Source organism: Arvicola amphibius, chromosome 5 (assembly GCF_903992535.2).
Source record: "Arvicola amphibius chromosome 5, mArvAmp1.2, whole genome shotgun sequence".
NCBI lineage: Eukaryota > Metazoa > Chordata > Mammalia > Rodentia > Cricetidae > Arvicola > Arvicola amphibius.
This window is the reverse complement of record NC_052051.1, coordinates 22,106,763-22,126,079: the sequence shown is the minus strand read 5'-3', so window position 1 is coordinate 22,126,079 and position 19,317 is coordinate 22,106,763. Positions and strand designations below refer to the sequence as shown.

General features: G+C 44.5%; 1 protein-coding gene across 2 annotated transcripts in view; it reads left to right on the top strand.

Annotated features, from left to right (window-relative positions):
• Positions 1-2,365: 2,365 nt before the first annotated feature.
• Phf20 (PHD finger protein 20) overlaps positions 2,366-19,317 on the top strand; it is a 95,575-nt gene continuing 78,623 nt past the window's right edge. Inside the window, exon 1 of one of the 2 annotated variants that reach the window (XM_038329727.1) lies at positions 2,366-2,696. The gene's annotated coding sequence lies outside the window, so the exon portion shown is untranslated. Of the gene's footprint in view, positions 2,697-2,827; positions 2,949-19,317 lie in introns of those variants that run through there. The other variant, XM_038329726.1, reaches the window with a different exon arrangement.

The window sequence follows — 19,317 nt, the reverse complement described above, 5'->3', positions numbered from 1 at the left end:
TACAATTTTAAGAAGAATTTACAATTTGTTTTTCTCCTGTTTTTAGTTGGGAGAGGTTAGTGATTATTAGTGAGTGTGTGATTGCTGGTGTCAGAGCCTGTAGTTGGAGTTTCTCTGTGTCTTTGCAGGCAGACTCAAATAACCATTCAGAGACTTATTATTATTTAAAAATGCTCAGGCTGATTACTAGCTAACTTTTCCATATTAAATTAATGCATATTTCTTATCTACCCTCTGCCATGTGGCAGTACCTTCTTTCAACACAGCACCTTCATCTTGCTCCTCTCTCTGCATCTCTTGAGACTCCGGAGACTCTGGTATTCTTCATCCCAGTGTCCTCTGTCTGGCTGTCCCGACTATATCTCCTGCCTAGCTACGGGCCAGTCAGCTCTTTTATTAAACCAACCAGAAGGTGCTTTGGCAAAGGTGCAGCTTCACAGTATACAAAAAGATTATTTCATAACAAGGGCCCGTCTATGGAAATCAGGGGAAAAATTTCCAGAGTTTGTTCTCCCCTTCCACTCAGGGTTCCAGGATCAAACTCAAGTTACCAGACTCCTAAGACAAGCCCTTCTACCCATTGAACCACCGTGCCCTTACTTGCTTCACTGAGAGAATCTCAGTATATAGCTGAGGTTCGCCTGGAACTCACCAACATGGCCAAGATAGATTATCTCCGCCCCCCCCCCCCCCATCCTCCCAAAAGTAAGATCAATCAAAGTTTAGTTCTGAGGAGACTTTGTTCATATCAGTATCAGGTTTTCTGCTGGCCAGTGTCTTTCTTCCGCCATGCCTCCCTTTTTTTTTTTTTTTTTTAATTAATTTAACTTTATTTGCTTTGGTGTGAAGGTGTCAGAATACTCCTGGAACTGGAGTTATAGATAGTTGTGCTTCATGTGGGTGCTGGGAATTGAACCCAGTTCCTCTGGAAGAACAGCTAGTGCTATTAACCACTGAACCATCTCTCCAGCCCCGCCTCTCTCTTTTGTATTTGGAAGAACTACAGAGGCTGACCATTCCTCTTTCCCTCGTGGCTTGCCCCCTCCACATGACCTGAAACTGGCTGCTCAACAGTGGCTGCTGGTCAAGACTTTGCTCAAAGACAAAGATCGAAATTCTGTGCTGCCAAGGGCACCAGCTGCTGCCTCTGATTGAGCCACTCGGGCTTCCTCGTTTCCTAAGCCTGCTAGCCTGTTGCTGCTCAGGACTCCCGCTATCCTTCCTACAGTCCTCATATTTGCTTATAATTACAGTAGTGTCAATGCTTGTACTTACAACAAAATATTTTTTTCAAATTTTTCAAGACAGGGTTTCTCTGTGTAGTCCTGGTCGTCCTGGAACTTGCTTGAACTCAGAGATTCACCTACTTTCTGCTTCCTGAGTGCTGGGATTAAAGGTATATACCACCAGTGTCTGACAGATGAACATAATTTTAATTTATAAACTATTACAATTTCTCTACCAAGGTATGAAAATTCTTAAAAGTTTGTTATTATTATTATTATTATTATTATTATTAGCGTGTGTGTTTGAATGATGTGTGAGTGCAGGTTAATTTTATGGAGGTCAGAGGACAACTTTCAGGGATTGGTTCTCACCTTTTACAGTGGAATCTCAGAGTCAAATTACTATATTTTGGTTCATTAGCATCTGAGAAATTTCATTTTACAGGCAGATGTAGGGGCTTATATATGGGAAGCTGAGGTAGGAGGATTGCCAAGAATTCTAAATCTGGTCTCTACTAATGCAGTTTTTAAAAACGTATTGGTTTATAACATTCTTTGTTCTGTTGCTATAAAAGTCCATGAAACTACTTCCATGAAGTAGGTAATTTAAATTTGTATTTTTCCCGGGCATGATCATTCACACTTTGGCCCCCAAAACAATCTCTTAACTTCCTTTGGCTTGAAAGCTGTGTTTTTGTGTGGACGATGGGCTTTAATCTCAGTACTCCAGGGGCAGAGAGATGTGGATGACTAAGGCTAACCTTGTCTATGTACTGAATTCCAGACTCGCTGCAGCTATACACTGAGAATGTTTTAAACAAACAGGAATAACAGAGCAACAGAAAATGTGGTCAGATGAGCAAAGGCACAGGATACAGAAGGATAGATTGATTGATAGGTTAAGGAGCATAGAGCAATGATGTGATTAGACTTATAATTTAAGAAGCGCAAGTTTGGTTGCTTCCAGTGTTAAATCAACTCATGAGCGCCCGGTAAATAGCAGTTTTAGCACTGCTTGTTGGCACTTGCTGAGTCCCACTGGGAAAACCTCTCTTTTGTTGTGTCTGCATCTTGGACCTTGGTCCCTAGAGAAAAATACAGCTTTTTTTCCTCCCTCAGCAGCCGTTGGAATCCTTTTGTAGGGGTGAGAGCAAAGCAAAGACAGCGGTGAGAAAGCTCAGTTGAGGACTTGAAAGAGGCAGAGCACGCAGGGCAGACTTGGATGGTGAGACTGAGAAGGCCTGGTGACAATCGAGCTTGAAGACTTAGCTCTTCATCGGGAGAAGGGAACAGGGCGTTTCGAAAAGACCTCGCGTGTGAAGGACGGACTGGAAAGATCACTATCTTCGTGGAGAGTGGTGAAGGGAGCCTGAGGAAAGTGGGTGATTTCCAGACGCATTGAGGAGACGAATTAAGACGGCAAATGGGCAGCACCCAGGCCCCGGCTTCTAGTGACCTCAGCGGTCACGGGTGAGTGCGGACTTAGTGTTCCCGCGGCAGGGAGGTGGGCGTGGCCTGCTCGCGCTGTCGTCCCGGTGACCGGGTGGGGCGGGGCCCGGGGCGGGGCTGACGGGCCGCTGCGTCACTTGGTGGTGGCGATGGTGCGTGTGTGTAGGGGGCGGGGGATACGCTGGGCGCGTCCCCGGGGTCACGTGGTGCGCAGCGCGCACAGTCCTTCTGTCGGTTGGTCCTCGAGCGGCGCAGCAGGAGCGGGGCCGTGAGGTGAGCTCGTGGCGAGGCGCGGCGACGCGTAGCCAGCTGGCTGGGGCCATGGCGGGGGCAGGCCCCGTGCCGCGCGCGCGCCGTGCGGGCGGGACCGGGGACGGAGGCCCCCGCTACTGCGGGACCCTGGCTCAGTCCCGCTCCCCGTCTGGCCCCCGATTACCTAGCCCCGGAGGGAGGCCCGGGGACCTCTGCTGTGAGCGTGGCGGGCGTGCGAGCTCCGCCCAATCACTGCGGCTTCCCGCGGGAGTGACGGCCACTACGGCCAATCAGCTCGGACCGAGGGGGCTGGGCTGCGAGGTGCGGGCCCGGGGCGCGGAACGGGGCAGTGGGGGTGGGGAGGGGTGCCGGATCTGCACCCCCAGCTTGACCAGTGAGATTGGGGTGCACTGCTGCTTATGCCGTGGGAACACGTTTTCGTATAGTGCCTTTCTTAACCTGCTATGGGAAGCACACCCTGCCCTCAAGACCCTGTACATGGGAACATGGGAGTGTCCCCTTTCTCTATAGTTTGTAAAATTTGGGCGTCGCTCCCATTCCTTAAGCGCTTCTCTCAGTTTCTAACCATCCTTGAGAACGGACTGAAGACATCCTCGCTTTTCTTTGCTCTCCTATTCCGAGGCGACACTCCCATATTCAAACCTAATTAACAGTTCTCCCTTTTCAGTCTACTGATAGGTCTCTCAGAAGTCAGGTCCGTAACCAGAGTTTTGGAATACTTTATTATTTCGCACAACTCTGAGGAAAAGAATCCTTCTTTCCAGGCCCCAAAACTGGTATGCTTTCAGAAGTTAGTAAATTTGAGAGTCAGTTCTCCCCCGCCCCCACTACAGTCTGAGGTGAGCATCCCTTTCCGGTTCTAGTCCAAATCCTGATGCTATGGCCCATAGTTTTCCTGTTTCACCTATAAGGGGTTTCACTGACTTGTACTTAAGTCTGTCCTTGGGGTTGTGACTTTTCAGGCATTCTCCAACCTAACTTGTTTCTTGGGGGAGACCCGCTTTCTTGTCTGAGAGTGTGTTTACTTTCTGGGCTTCTTCAAGGTTTGAGATGCACCTCTTTTAGCAGGAAACATCATCCTGGGGGTGCAGCAAATGCTGAACACACCTTTCTCTTGGATCCTCCCACTCCTAGATCGGGTCATTCTTGAGCACTCCCTCCCCCATTTTCCAACCTTGTCCTTTTTTGTTATTGTTTGGTGTATACCATGACATGTATGTGGCGACCACAGGACAACTTGAAGGATGTTATTTCTCTCCTTCCCCTTTGTGGGTTCTAGGAATCAACCTCAGGTGGTCATTCTTGGTTGCAAGTGTCAAGCGGCTAGCTAGCCAACCATCCTGTTTTGAGACCAGGTCGTGCTGTGCAGCTCTCCTGGAACTTACTGTGCAGTGCCAGCTGCCTTCCAATTTATGGTCCTGCTGCCTTGGCCGGGACTGAGATTACAGGTGCTCCTTCTGAGCCCCTCTTTTTTCTTTCTTTTAAGCTTTTCTGCCATTCAAGATAGTTTCACTCTTGCGTTTCCTTCCCTCTTTAGAACCGCATTCCTCTTCATGTGCTCTCCCAAGCTCTTTAATGTGTCTCTTTGGTCTTCCTTCCTCTGCATAGCTGCAGAACACTTTCTGTGCCCTCCCCGGGGCAGTTCTTTTAGTCACCCCTCCCAATCCTTTCTTCCCTGACAGGATCCCCTTCCAGACTCGCCGCTTTCATTGTTTTTGTGAGGTCCTGTCTCATGAAGTCCAGGTTATCACTTATTGAATAGTAGTCCAATTTGACTTTGAACCCATGGGATCCCCCGCCTCAGCCTCACAAGTGTTGGGATTCTGCAGGAATGCCTGGCTCGCATGACTTTTTTTTTTTTTTTTTCTTAATGTCGTTTATCTTTCTGCAAATAGAAATTCCCTTTTGGTTCACTGCCTATCCAGGCATTTTTCTGGCTTCTGGTTCCTGTTGGACACTGTTTTGCTTGTCTGGTGATGATAATGATTCTTCTCTCTCTTCCTCTTTGTTGGAAGTGGCCACAAGACCAGGACTTCCTGACCTGTTGCTGCAGTCAAATTATAAAGGAATCCCCTTGTAATTTTTTTTTTTTTTTTGTTATTTGTAGGACTCTTTAAATCTTCTGATGCTTTACTTCCTGTAAGTTTCTGGTGAAGTTTTCAATAATTTTTGTGGGTCTGACCCCTGCAATCGAAGCAGGAGAATTGTTGCAAATTTGAGGGCTGCCTGGGCCATTTGATGAGTTCCAGGCCAGCTAGGGATACATAGCAAGACCCTGTATCAAGCAAACAGATCTGATTAGGTAGGTTCTATTTCCCACTCCCCCCCCCCCCCACCTCCCGCCCCAACAGGGTTTCTCTGTGTAGCTCTGGCTATCCTGGAACTCCCTCTGTAGACCAGGCTGACTCATACTCACAGAGATCGCTTGCCTGAGGGCTCGGATTAAAGGCATGCACCACCACTGCCCAGTCATTTTTTTTTTTGTCTGTCTTTCTTTCTTTCTTTCTTTCTTCCTTCCTTCCTCCCTCCCTCCCTCCCTCCCTCCCTCCCTCCCTCCCTCTCTCTCTCTCTCTCTTTCTTTCATTCTTCTCATTCTTTCTTTCTTTTTGAGACAGGGTTTCTCTGTAGTTTTGGAGCTTGCCCTGGAACTCGCTTTGTAGACCAGGGTGGCCTCAAACTCATAGAGATCCTCCTGTCTTTGTGTCTTTGCCTCTCGAGTGCTTGGGTTAAAGGTGTGTGCCACCACCGTCCAGTTCCTCTTTTTTTTTCTTTTCTTTTTCTTTTTTTTTTAAACCTCTCTGTTCTGGGTGAAGGCTTTAAGAGATTTTTCTAGTAATGTATTCCTTGTAGCCCATAAACTACCTCCATTAGTTCTCTGTATCAAGAAAAGAAGTCATATGGGCTGATGGATATAGCTCAGTGGTGGGATATTTGCCTACCGTGTGTGGAGGGCCTGGATTTGATTCTCTGCTTGAAAAACAGTGTGTAGCAACCTGATGTGATGGTGGTGCCACCTTTAGTCCCAGCACTTGGAGGCAGAGGCAGGCAGATCTTTGTTAATTTGAGGCCACCCTGGTCTACAGAGCGAGGTCCAGGGCAGCCAGAGCTATATAGAGACTCTGCCTCAAAAATAAATAAATGAATGAATGAATAGAAAGAAAAGAAAAACTGTGTGTATTTCTCTCTCTCATTCTTTTTGAATATCTGAGTATCTGCCTGTCTTTTCTCCAAATCCCCACTTTAAAAATCTACAAACATCTGGGACATCTTGTCTCAATAAGTCCTCATCCCTAATAGTTCTCTTTTCCCCTCCAGATTTTTGCTTTTCATCCTTGAACTCTGATTCATTTCTCCACAGCTGGAGTTTCACATGCTTAGGGGATAATGACTCCTCTGACCTTTCTTCCTTTTGGGAAGTACTTGATAGTGCAGCTGCAGGAGGCGAGGCTGGGGGAGGGCTTTGGGGTCTGAGAAGCTATACCAATAGGACAGGGCAGGAATACAGCATTTCAAGGCCCAAGTCCTGAATCTCATGAAACTGGACATTTGCCAGGCACCTGCTTCCTAGGGATGCTGGGGGATTTAATGGTACCCCTGGGAACCTGAAGGAATTAAATGGAGCTTGTGGGGAAGTGCCCTGAACTCGGTGTGAAAACTTGAATAAAAGTGACCATTATTGTGTTTTGGAACAGCTAAGCTGCTTCAGATTTTTTGTTCATTAAAACCCTAGAACTAAGTTGTGTTATTTCAGGAAGAGAAATAAATCCTGTGTTCAGTATATTTCTTAAAAAAAATTGGAGGTCTGTCTGAGTAGGCCCTAATAAAATATGATTGCTTATGTGAACAGGTAGTTTGTCTCTTTATTTGGCTGTTGCTGCTCTCTGTATGATGCTTTAAGTACACCCTTGAAGGGTCCCACATTCCTGCTTTTCATCTTGAATGTGGAAAGAATGACCTACCTGTCTTGCTAAAATGCTGCTTGGATTTAGTAGGTGGGGGTGGGGTCTGAATATATGCCGTTCTAGTTTTTGGGTGGTGTTAAGATTAGGGAAGAACACATTGAGTAGCCAGATCCACATTTAGCTGGAGTGCTCAGTGAAAACAGAAATCTGATTGTTAACCAAATGGTATTGTTTTCCCTTTTCTCTTTGTCCAGACACCGTCTATAAGTTTGTTCAAGTCCATTGTTTTCAGACAGGATCTTGTGTTGAATTGCCTGCTGGGGTTGCAGATTTATACCAGTGTGTCCAATTTCTTTCTTTTTTTCTTTCTTTTTTTTTTTTTTTAAGACAGGGTTTCTCTGTAGCCTTGACTTTCCTGGAAAGCTCTGTAGTTCATGCTGGCCTTGAACTCACAGAGACCACCTGCCTCTGCTTCTGGAGTGCTGGGGTTAAGGCAGTGTGTGCCACCATAACTTGGTTTGCTCAAATTCTTTTTTCCCTCCCTTTTTTTCAGTTAAAAAAAAAAGATTATTTTGTTTTATGTATTTGCCTGTATGTTTATATCTGTACCACATGCATGCCTAGTGCCCATAGATGTCAAAGAGGGAATTAGATCCCCTGGAACTGAAGTTACATTCAGTTGTGAGTTGCAGTGTGACTATCAGGAATTGAACTGGGTTCCTCTGAAAAAGCAGCCAGTACTCTTAATCCGTGAGTCATCTCTCTAGCCTCCAACCCTTCCTCCCACTCTTTGAGATAGTCTTGCTGTGTGTAGCCCAAGGCTGTCTTACCTCAAATTCTGGTACTGTAGATAGTTGCACTGTGGTTGCACTGTTCCTGGCCAACCTTTAGCTTTTTAAACTGTCTACAGAATTACTGGTTTCTCTGTATATTGCCAGATTTAAGTGTGTAAATATATGTTGTTTAAAGGTGAACTTTTTAAAAATTTTTTTTGGCCTTGGGGGCTGATGTTTGAACCATGGTATTGTACATTCAAGACAAGTGCTCTTCTGTTGAGCTCTCGTACGCCAAGTCTGATGGATAATTTTTGACATGGAATCATTCTAGTAAGTACTGCATAGCCAGCTTGTTGTTCCTGATTCCTCTCTTGTTACCTTGAGAAGGGAGTCAGGATTTTCCACATCAAGCCACTGGAGTCTCTGCAGTTCTTTTTGATTTTCTGGTTCTTCAAATGGACCTGAGAAAGGCCAGGCTGAAACTAGGTGCTTGGCCCTGAATGGAAGCTTCTGGTTCATCTGTTAATGCTCCAGAAGGCAGGCCTGGCGATCTGCTGACATTCTTGGATGAGCTCTTAGTTTGTGACACTTTCTTCTTGTGTTCTGGGGACATTTCTTTGCTTTAGATTTTTAAGCTAGGTTCTCTTATGTAGCCTAGACTGACTTTGAACTCCTGGTCTTATCTGCCTCTACCTCCCAGGTACTGGAATTCTAGGCATCTGCTGCTTATACCCAGATCTCAGTAGTTTTTTTTCCATTCTGAATCTCTTGATTCATTCGTACCTGTTAGCCTTCATGGCCCTTTTCCAGCCTGATCTGGACTTTTTTGTGTCCCTGATCTCCCTGTAAGCCCTCCATTCCTCACATGAATGTCAGATTATCTTCAGTGACAGATTTGATCTGGATCTGGCACTGGTCCCAGCTCTTACACTCACTCACATGTGACCTCAGGCCAATCACTTTGTGCTCTTGGGCCCAGGCCTCTTTCTCTCCAGCTGGACGCTGGGCAGTTGCTGATCTGTAGGGACCTTGTTTAGAAGCCCAGTTGCCTGCAGGAGTGCCTAGTAGCAGGTCTGATTTCCTTCACGTGCTTCTGTGGGCAGACTGCCAATGCTTTCCTTGTCCCAAGTCACTTTTGCTGGTGCTTTCTTCTTTCTAGCCAAACAGCCAGCTTGTCTTCATGCCCAGTGTCAACATTCTTCTGCCTCTGTGTACTCTTCTCAGTTGTGGGATATTTTTCATTCAGAACTACCTGATGTTTTCAAAGAAGTCTGACTTGTGCTCTCCATTCAATGTTAGCTGCCTGTCTGCATCACCAAGAGGGAGACTGTTTGTTTTTCAGGCTGTAGTTTGTATTTATCCACATTTACTTGTAAATGCTTTTAAATAATGCTTATTTTAAACGCGCACACATGTGCACACATACACGCGCGCACGCGTGTGTGTGTGTGTTTGTGTGTATGAAGTATGTGTATGTATGTGTGCATTTTTGGAATCAAGGTGGTTCTTCAATCTCTTAGCACCTTTATTGTTCATTTATTATTTTGAGACAAGGTTTTACTATATAGACCAGGCTGACCTCCAACTTAGAGATTTGCCTCATTTTGCCTGGTACACACCCCTCCCCTTTTTAAACTTTTTTTTTTTTTTTGAGACAGGGTCTTACCACATAGATCTGGCTATCCTGGAACTCACAGAGATCCACCTACCTCTGCCTCCTGAGAAGTGGGATTAAAAACAAATTTATTAATTTTTTTCTTTTCCCTACCTCATTTATTTGTTATTTTTCCATCTTAATTAAAAATATTTTTTGTGTTTTGCTTTCATGTATGTCTGTGTACTTTGTGAATGCCCTCTGAGGCCAGAAGAGGGTGCGGGCTCTCCTGGAACTAGAGTTACAGACAGTTGTGAGCTTCTGTTTGGGTGCTGGGGATTGAACCTGTGTCCTCCGGAAGAGCAGCCAGTTCTATTAACCAATGAGCCATAGTTCCAGCCCTTATTTATTTTTTTTGAGATGAGATCTCCCTGCGTAAGTCAGGTTGGCCTTGAATTTGAGAGAATCTACCTATCTTTGCCTCTTCTGTGCTGGGATTATGGACGTGTATCATCCTGCCTGGCTCCCTCTCCAGTGTCCGTCCCGTCGTCCCCCCCCACTGCCTTTCCCCCTTTTAATTAGCAGGGCAAGTAGCATGAAATTTTAAGGGTGAAAGGGCAATTAGCAACCAGATAAGTGGATTGTATTGTGTTTAGAATTCCAGCACTTGGGAGGTGGAACCCAGGAGAATCAAGAATTCAAAGGCCATCTCACATCTGCATAGTGAGGTCTGCCTAGGTAGGTTACAGGAGACTCCCAAACAACACAAAAAATGGTTTGCTTTGCTTTAAGACTTGAGGGAGTGGGTGGTAATGCATGCCTTTAATTCCAGCAATCAGGAGAATGAGGCAAGTGGATATCTAAATTCAGGCCAGTCTGGTCTACAAAGTGAGTTCCAGGACAGCTGGGCTAGACACTAAAACCCTGTCTCGAAAAAACAAAACAAATAATAAGTTCAAAAGTGAATTGTAGTGCTTTTAGCTCCCCTGTTCAAAAACCAGTTACTTGGTAATTTCTTCCTAGATTCTATTTATTTATTTAGTTGTTTGTTTGTTTATTTTTAAGGCATGGTCTCACTTTCTGTCTTTGGCTGGCCTGGACCAGGCTGTCCTCTAAGGCTTAGAGAGATCTACCAGTCCCTGCCTCCTAAGTGCAGGGACTAATGAATCACCATTTTCCTGAATTTTAAAGGTGCTTAATATTGTGCTTCTGAATTTTGAAAACATACTAAGTACAGACACCACAAACTATTCCAGAGGGCCTGGAGAGATGGCTCAGCTCTTAAGAACACTCATTGCTCTTCCAGAAGTCCTGAGTTCAATTCCCAGCAACCACATGGTGACTTACAACCTCTAATATAGGATCTGATGCCGTCTTCTGTCATGTAGACTTCTTGCAAACAGAATATTCATATACATAAAATACATAAACAAATCTTAGAAAAAAATGTTAAGCAAACCCTATCCCAGAACTGACACATTTACCTGAAATCCCATTGCTCCAAAGGGTGAGGCGGGGAGTTTGAGATGCAGTGTTTAACCTTTTGACATTGCATTATGACTGACAGTCATCTGCAAATGTATTGGGCCATATTCATAGCTATCCTGGGTTGCTGCATCTGCCCTGTAGATATAAGTTTATGTGCCTGATAGAGTTTGAGGCTAGTCTGGTCTATATAGCAAGACTTTGCCTCTAAAAGAAGACAAAAAGGGACTGGTAAGATTATTCAATAAGTAAGAGTGCTTGCTGATGACCTGCTTTTGATTCCTGGAATCATGTAAATGTGAAGGAGAGCAGTAACTACAGAAATTTATTCCTGCAGTCACAGGTATCATATACACATGTACATAATAATAAAAATCCTTTCAGAAATTAGAGGAGCTGTGGGTGGAGCTTGGTGATGTGTGCCTTTGATTCCAACACTCCGGTGGCAAAGTTAGAGTGAAGCTTGCTGTTCCAGGTATCTGTTCTACATAGGGAGTTCCAGGCCAGCCAGGGCTCTGTGCTGAGACCCTGTTTCAAAAAGAGACAGAATAACATGGCTCAGGTGGGTGGTTAATGTAGCTTGATGATAGATTACTTACTTGGGATATGGGAGTTCCTGGATGGATCCCCAGTAACACAAACAAAACTACTAGATTTCCAATGATGAGTTCCTTGAGAATGTCTTGATAACCATTGCTAGTGGGGTCTGGAAATCAGTACTTGAAGGTGCATTTTTTTGTTTTTTTTGTTTTTCAAGACAGGGTTTCTTTGTAGCTTTGGAGCCTGTCCTGGAACTAGCTCTTGTAGAACAGGCTGGCCTTGAACTCACAAAGATCCGCCAACCTCTGCCTCCCGAGTGCTGGGATTAAAGGCGTGCGCCACCACTACCCAGCTTTCAAGGTGCATTTGATCTACGGATTTAGTGCCCTTGCTTCTTAGGGAGGTGTATGGAAAAGATATCTGTATCTATATATATAATAATTGATGGTCCTGGGGCTGGACATTGGGATGCTCTCATTCTTGGTAAGTGTTCTGTCACTTAAAAAGTTTTTTAAATTAGAAAATAATTTCATTTATATGTTAATTATTTATTTGTTTTTCTGAGACAAGGGATCACTATATAGCTCTTCCTATACTGGAACTTACTATATAGATTGGCCTTAAATTTACAGAGATTCTCCTGTTTGTCTCTGTCTTCAAGTGTAGGGATTAGTGTGGTGTGTGCCAACATCTTCAATGCCCAACCTCCTTAAATTAAAAAAAAAAAAATATATATATATATATATATATATATATATTTTTTTTTTTTTTTTTTTTGAGACAGTCTTTCTCTGTGGCTTTGGAGCCTGTCCTGGAACTAGCTCCTGTAGACCAGGCTGGTCTCGAACTCACAGAGATCCGCCTGCTTCTGCCTCCTGAGTGCTGGGATTAAAGGCGTGCACCACTGCCTGGATTGGTTTTTATTTTTTGTATGTGGGTGTTTTGCCTGCATCTATATATATGTGTGTCATGTACACGCAGTGCTCGTGGAGGCCAAAAGAGGGTGTTAAATTTCCTGGAACTGGAGTTACAGACGACTGTGAGTTGTCATGTTGGTATTGGGAGTTGGACGGGGGTCCTGGAAGAACATCGGGAAGAATACTGGCTGCTAGCACTCTTCAGTGCTATCTGTCGGTCCTGGAAGAACATCGGGAAGAATACTGGCTGCTAGCACTCCTCAGTGCTATCTGTCTCTACAGCTCCTAGCCTTAACCTTTTTTGGTTTGAGATGGGTTTTGTTGTGTAACTCTGGCTGTGTAGTCCTCCTGCTTCAGCCTGCAGAGTACTGGGATTACACGTGTGTGTCTTATTTAGCTAGCTACTCATTTTGATAGATTGCAAGCTTAGAGAAAGGAGGGGTGCTGCCTTTGGGCTGCTTTCTCAGGGACTGCCCCTATTTTGTCTGTTCTTGACTAACAGGGAGGTAACCTCATCAAAATCAAAACCTTTACTTGGAATAACGTTAATAGCTTTGTTGGATCTTTGCCTGGGTCTCTCCAGTTGGACCTTGGTTATTTGGTCAAATGGAACAACTGAGCTTTCAGAGGTCTTGTAAAATGTAAGAGTCTGGTGTTACTCACCAAGCATAAATAGGAGGGTGTGGGAAAGGGAGGTGGTGCTTGAGTCAGTGGTCTTTGGGAAAGGACTCAGAGGTTCTGTTGGGGGAAGACTTTAAACTGAGGCCTTTGTACCATGAGGGAACATAATCCTAGGAATTCAGGCCAACTCCTAGGTGTCCGTGGGGAGTGCATTTGAATGTCTTTTCTAGGAGAAGCATGTGATTTTGGAGGTCTCTTTCCTATATGAAAAAGGTCTATTCTTTAATTCTACTACACATTTAATAGTAGCACTCAGGAGGCGGGCTCTGAATTTGAGGCCAGTCTGGTCTCCCTCCATAGGGAGTCCAGGCCAGCCAGGGCTGCATAGTGAGACCCTGTCTTAAAAAGACAGTGTGGTAGTGTGTGTTTCTACAGTTGGGTGGATTAAGTTACCTTTCTTGCTTCTGTAGGTACACAGATAATTGAAATACCTAGGTGTAGTGATATTTCATTGGTATTTTAATAAATAAAGATTGCCTGAAGTTCAGAGAGTAAAACAGCCACACTGATCAGCCTTACAGACCAGACAGTGGTGACACACACCTTTAATCCCAGTAGCCACACTAATTTTTCATAGATACCGGTCAGTATTGGTGCATGCCTTTAAACCCAGCCTTAGAGAGGAATATAAAATGGGAGGAGAAGCCGGGCAGTGGTGGCTCACGCCTTTAATCCCAGCTCTCAGGAGGCAGAGGCAGGTGGGTTTCTGAGTTCAAGGTCAGCCTGGTCTACAGAGCTAGGACCATGACAGGCAGAGCTGTTACACAGAGAAACTCTATTTGAAAAATCTAAAGAGAGAGAGAGAGAGAGAGAGAGAGAGAGAGAGAGAGAGAGAGAGAGAGAGAGAGAGAGAGAGAGAGGGAGAGAGAGAGAGAGAATTAGTTGTCTATTAAATAATGTGTTTTTAACATTCTATAAGCGACGAAAGGGCTGCTTATTGGAAAAACGTAGTTTAGCTGTGTTTTCCTATGACTTTCAGAAAGGACACACATGTGGCCAGGTTATGGTGATTCATGCCTATAAACCTAATATTTAGAAGGCTAAGGCAAGAGGATTGCTTCAGGAGCTAACCTGGGCTACAGAGTGAAACTTTATGGCAGTAAAAGGAAATAGGGGGAGAAAAGAAAAAGAATCTACAAAAAACTCACTATAAGTGTGGTGCTCATGCCTGTAATTCCATTATTTGGGAGGCTAGATACAGTCAGGTAGATTTCTGTGAGTTCAAAACCAGCCTGGTCAATGTAACAAGATCCAGGCTAGTCAGGGCCACAAAGTGATCCGTCTTTGGGGGGGGGGGCACAAAACCAAACAACCAAAACTAAAAACAAAATAGCAACACCCCCACCCCAAATCCCCAAACCAGGTCTCACTCTAGACCTCTAGTCTGCCATCTCTAGACAATGGAGTGGCTTGCAGGCTGAAGTCCCTAGGGCCTGAGAAGAAAAGTTCAAAAGGTAGCAGACCTCAGGGACAAAATAATGGCCTCTTTTCAGGTGCTGTATTCCTTAGGTTTTTGCCATCCTCCCTGTGTCCCCAAAGGGTATTAATAATTAATGGTTCATATGTTTTGTTTCTATGCAGAACTTTTTTTCCTTTCTTTTCTTTTTTTTTTTTTTTTTTTTTTTTTGCCATTCAGAGTTTTAGCACCATGAAGTCCTTTAATCTTGACCTTGTTCCACTTTCCTTCTGAGGAAGGTAGCAAGTTTATTTCACATAAGGTCACTGCTTGTTAGATGCTAGGGTGCCCATTAAGAGTTCCTTACCTGCCAGGTGGTGGTGGTGCACACCTTTAATCCAAGCACTCGGGAGGCAGAGGCAGGCAGATCTCTGAGTTCCAGGCCATCCTGGTCTACAGAGTGAGTGCCAGGTCAGGCTCCAAAGCTACAGAGAAACCCTGTCTCAAAAAAACAAAGCAAAGCAAAACAAACATACAAGAGTTCCTTACCTTCTGGAAGAGTTCAGCTGAAACCGGTATTGAGTTGTGATTGAGCAGGTCAGATGTCACGGGAGGGTATAGAACTGATGCCTTGTTGAGAGGTACTGATGGCTGTGCCCAAGTCTAATGAACCAGGGGGGCTTTTCTGCAAAGGTTCTAGAGGTTGGAACTACAAGCAGTCTGGATTAGTAGGGCTAAGAGCTGCAAGATCAATAGCCTTGACAGCTTATTGTGTGTCAGGCTCTTGGAAACCTGTGTGAAGGTATACACTAGGTTTTGATATTCCATATTTTAGGGGAGGAACCTGAGGCTTAGGAACAAAATAGCTTGCTCCCAACCTAGGCACCCTGCTGTAGAGTCCTGGCTCATAACTGCTTTGATAGACTTCCCTCCTTCCCTGCTTTCCAGCTCCCATCTTTGGAGACCCGTTTGATTTGGCATGTAGTTGTTATCTGGATTCAGACTAAGTTCAGTTCTTGGTTCTCATACAGCTTAGCCTGGCTTCCAGAGACTAGACTGTCCCTCTGTACTCAGAACTGGCCTCAGACTGAATCTCCTGCCTCCACCTCCCATGTTCCCAAGCCCTCCCTGCTTGTGTGTATGTGGGATGTATATACATGTTTGTGTTCGTGTATAATCACAGCCCTCAGGAGCTAGAGGCAGCAGGAGGGTCTGGGTTCAAGAACATCCTCAGCTACATGAGATTCCATCTAAGAAATAAAAAAAAATACAAAAGTGTGGGTCCTTAATTGGGTACCCCTTGGTAATGAAGAAACCTTGAAGTAGGGCCTACAGATGGTGACCAGAAAATGGAATACTGCCAGATGTGTAATCTTGGCCACTTGAAAAGCTGAGGCAGGAGTTTGGCTGTAGAATAAGACCTTGTTGCAAAAAAGAAAGAAATACAAAAGAAAGGAAAGATGGGAGAAAGGAGTTCAGGGCACTGCATGTGCCAGGCTGGAGGCCTTTCTGCACAGTGATGGGGACGGGGGAGGCGGGACTGTGAGTGTAAGATGTTCCCTTAGTGAGGCTGAGTAAATATGCTAGAGGTCATAGAGAAAAAGTATTCCAGGGAAAAGCCTGGGCACCAGGCTCTTCCACTGATTCTGGAAAGTTCTACTGATTCAACCAGCTCATTCTCAATAATAGGGCATGAGTAAACTCAACCCATTTAATTATAAAAGAAAGGTTTGGGTTCTTAGAGAATGCATTTTTTGTTGTTTTCCAGTCAGTGTTTAACTGTGTACTTCAGGTTACCTAAAACTTGGGGCAACCTTGTGTCAGGTGTACCCTTATTTTATTTATTATTATATGTGTAGGATGCATGGGTGGGTTGGGGGTGGGCTGTGTGCTGTGGCACCGTGTGGAGATCCGAGGACAACTTTTGTAGCGTCAGTTCTCTCCTTCCGTCTTTATGTAGGTGCAGGAATAGAAGTCAGATTGTCAGGTTTGCATTGTTCATCAAGTGCTTTTACCCAATGAGCTATCCCAAAGGCCCCAGAAAGCTTTTTGTTGTTGTTGTTTTGTTTTGTTTTTGTTTTTCTCAAGACAGTTTCTCTGTGTAGTTCTGGCTGTCCTGGAACTCACTTTGTAGACCAGGCTAGCCTTGAACTCAAAGAGATCTGCCTGTCTCTGCCTCTTGAGTCTGGGATTAGAGGCATGCACGACCACTGCCCAACTAGAAAGCATTTTATTATTATTATTATTATTATTATTATTATTATTATTATTATTTATTATTTTTGGTTTTTCGAGACAGAGTTTCTCTGTGGCTTTGGAGCCTGTCCTGGAACTAGCTCTTGTAGACCAGGCTGGCCTCGAACTCACAGAGATCCGTCTGCCTCTGCCTCCCGAGTGCTGGGATTAAAGGCGTGCGCCACCACCGCCCGGCTTAGAAAGCATTTTTAAAACCTCTATTTTTGGCCTGGAGTTCGAGGCTAACTAGAGTGAGTTTCAGGAGATGTTCCAAAGCTACAGAGAAACTCTGTCTCGAAAAACAAAACACTCCTCCCCCCAAGTAAAAACCTTTTTTTTTTTTTTCTAAGGCTGGAGAGATGGCTCAGTGGTGAAGAGCATTTACTACTGTTGCAGAAGACTTGGGGTCAGCTTTCAGAACCCATGTCCGAAGACTTGAAACCTCTGTAACTCTAGGTCCATATGTGTGTGATGACTCTGTGGGCAGTGTATACAGGTGGTACACATGTACATACAGGCAAAATACTCATACATGTAAAGAAAAATTTTATATAAAAAACCCCAATGTCCTCTTGGGAACTAGAGAGGTGGTTGAGTGGTTAAGAGCCCTTGTTTGGGTTCAACTAGCACCCACACAGCAGTTAACAACTCTCTGAAATTCTAGTTCTAGGGGATCCAACATCCTTTTTAACTTCCACAGGCACCAGGCATGTATGTGATACACAAACATACATATAAGAAAGATACTTACATAAAAGAAAGTCTTTTAAAACATACACATACATAAACACACAAGCACACGCACACACAGCTGGGTAGATGACTGAGCAGTTAAGAGCACTGACTCCTCCTCCAGAGGACCTGAATTTGATTCCCAGCACCCACATAGGGCTCACAACCATCTGTAACCCTAATTCCAGGGGACCTAATTCTTCTGGCTTCTGTGGGTACCACGCATGCGTGTGTGCACAAGTATATATTCAGGTAAAACGCCCATATGTCTAAAACAGAAAACAACCCACAAGACAACTAAACTCTCCGTCCTCTCCCTGTCTTCATCTCTCCTGTCTCTATCCTGTCAAATTTAGTAGACTAACGGAGCTCTTTTAGTGTGAACTAGGCAAGGGCCCTTCTTGAAACCACTTGTTGTGAATAGCTTCGGATGTATTTATTTGTGGCACAGACTTGCCTCAGACTTCCTACGCAGTGGAGGATGAGCTTGAAGCTCTGTCTCCATCTCTTGGGCTTGCTTCATGGAGTCTGGCTTTTATTTTATCTTTTTAAGGTTCTGGGAATAATACTCATAGCCATGCTTGCCAAAGCATACATCCTATGCCATGTCCCCCAGTTCTGTGCTAGGCATTTTAATGGGATCTTAGAGACTTTTCTGGTCTGATCTTCACAACACCCAGGATAGAGGCCATTAGTGCCATAGAGAGAAAACAGGAAGGAAGGCCTGAGGAGGTAGCTCATAAACACAGTTGGAGTAGTAATTACGGATCTGGACAACACTTGGGAGGCAGAGGTAAGCAATTTAAAAAGTGAGTTCTAGGCCAGCCAGGGCTACGCAGTAAAACCCTTCTTTAAAAAAACTAAATAATTAAAAAAAAACCTAAATAATTCTGGGGTCAGCTTCTTGCTATATGAATGTCCTAGAATGTCCTTAATTTTCCTTCTCTGTATTGGAAACTTCCCACCACTTTCCTTCTGACTTCCACATGGATACTGTGGCACATGGGCCCACACATAGGCATACACACAATAAATAAAAGTGTAGTAAATTTTTTTTGTTTGTTTTTCGAGACAGGGTTTTCCTTGTAGTTTCTAGAGCCTGTCCTGGAACTAGCTCTTGTAGACCAGGCTGGCCTCGAACTCAAGAGATCTGCCTGCCTCTGCCTCCCGAGTGCTGGGATTAAAGGCGTGCGCCACCACCACCCGGCCTAGTAAAAATTTTTAAATGAAAAAATACTCAGTTGTTCCTAAATGTGAGCATTATTTCTAGATTTCTCCAGAACTGGATGTAAGAGACTCTTGGTTTGTTTGTTTGTGTTTTGTTTTTCGAGACAAGGTTTCTCTGTGGCTTTGGAGCCTGTCCTGGAACTAGCTCTGTAGACCAGGCTGGTCTCAAACTCACAGAGATCCGCCTGCCTCTGCCTCCCGAGTGCTGAGATTAAAGGAATAAATATTTTTTTTTTAAAAAAAAGATTTATTTATTTATTTTCTACGCAGTATTTTGCCTGTATGTGTGCCTGCAGGCCAGAAGAGGGCACCAGATCTCATTACAGATGGTTGAGAGCCATCATGTGGTTGCTGGGAATTGAACTCAGGACTTTTGGAAGAGCAGCCAGTGCTCTTAACAGTTGAGCCATCTCTCCAGCCCCTCATGTGAGACTTTTTAAAAAAATATTTATTTATTTATTATGTATACAATACTCTGTGTATGCTTGCAGGCCAGAAGAGGGTGCCAGACCTCATTACAGATGGTTGTGAGCCACCATGTGGTTGCTGGGAATTGAACTCAGGACCTTTGGAAGAGCAGGCAATGCTCTTAACCTCTGAGCCATCTCTCCAGCCCCTCATGTGAGACTTTTTTTAAAGATTAAAATTTAATTTAGTATTGTTTGAGCTAGGACCTTAACTCCGTAGCCCTGGCTGACCTGGAACTTGATATGTATGTTGACCAGGTAGGCCTGAAACTCACAGAGATTCCTTGGCTCTGCCTTTCCAGTGCTGGGATTATAGTTATTTACCACCATACCTGGCCCTCGACTGTTCAACACCATGGAGACTTTTCAGGAACCCCTGGAAATAATTTGATCATCTTCATTCATCAGTTTCTGCTT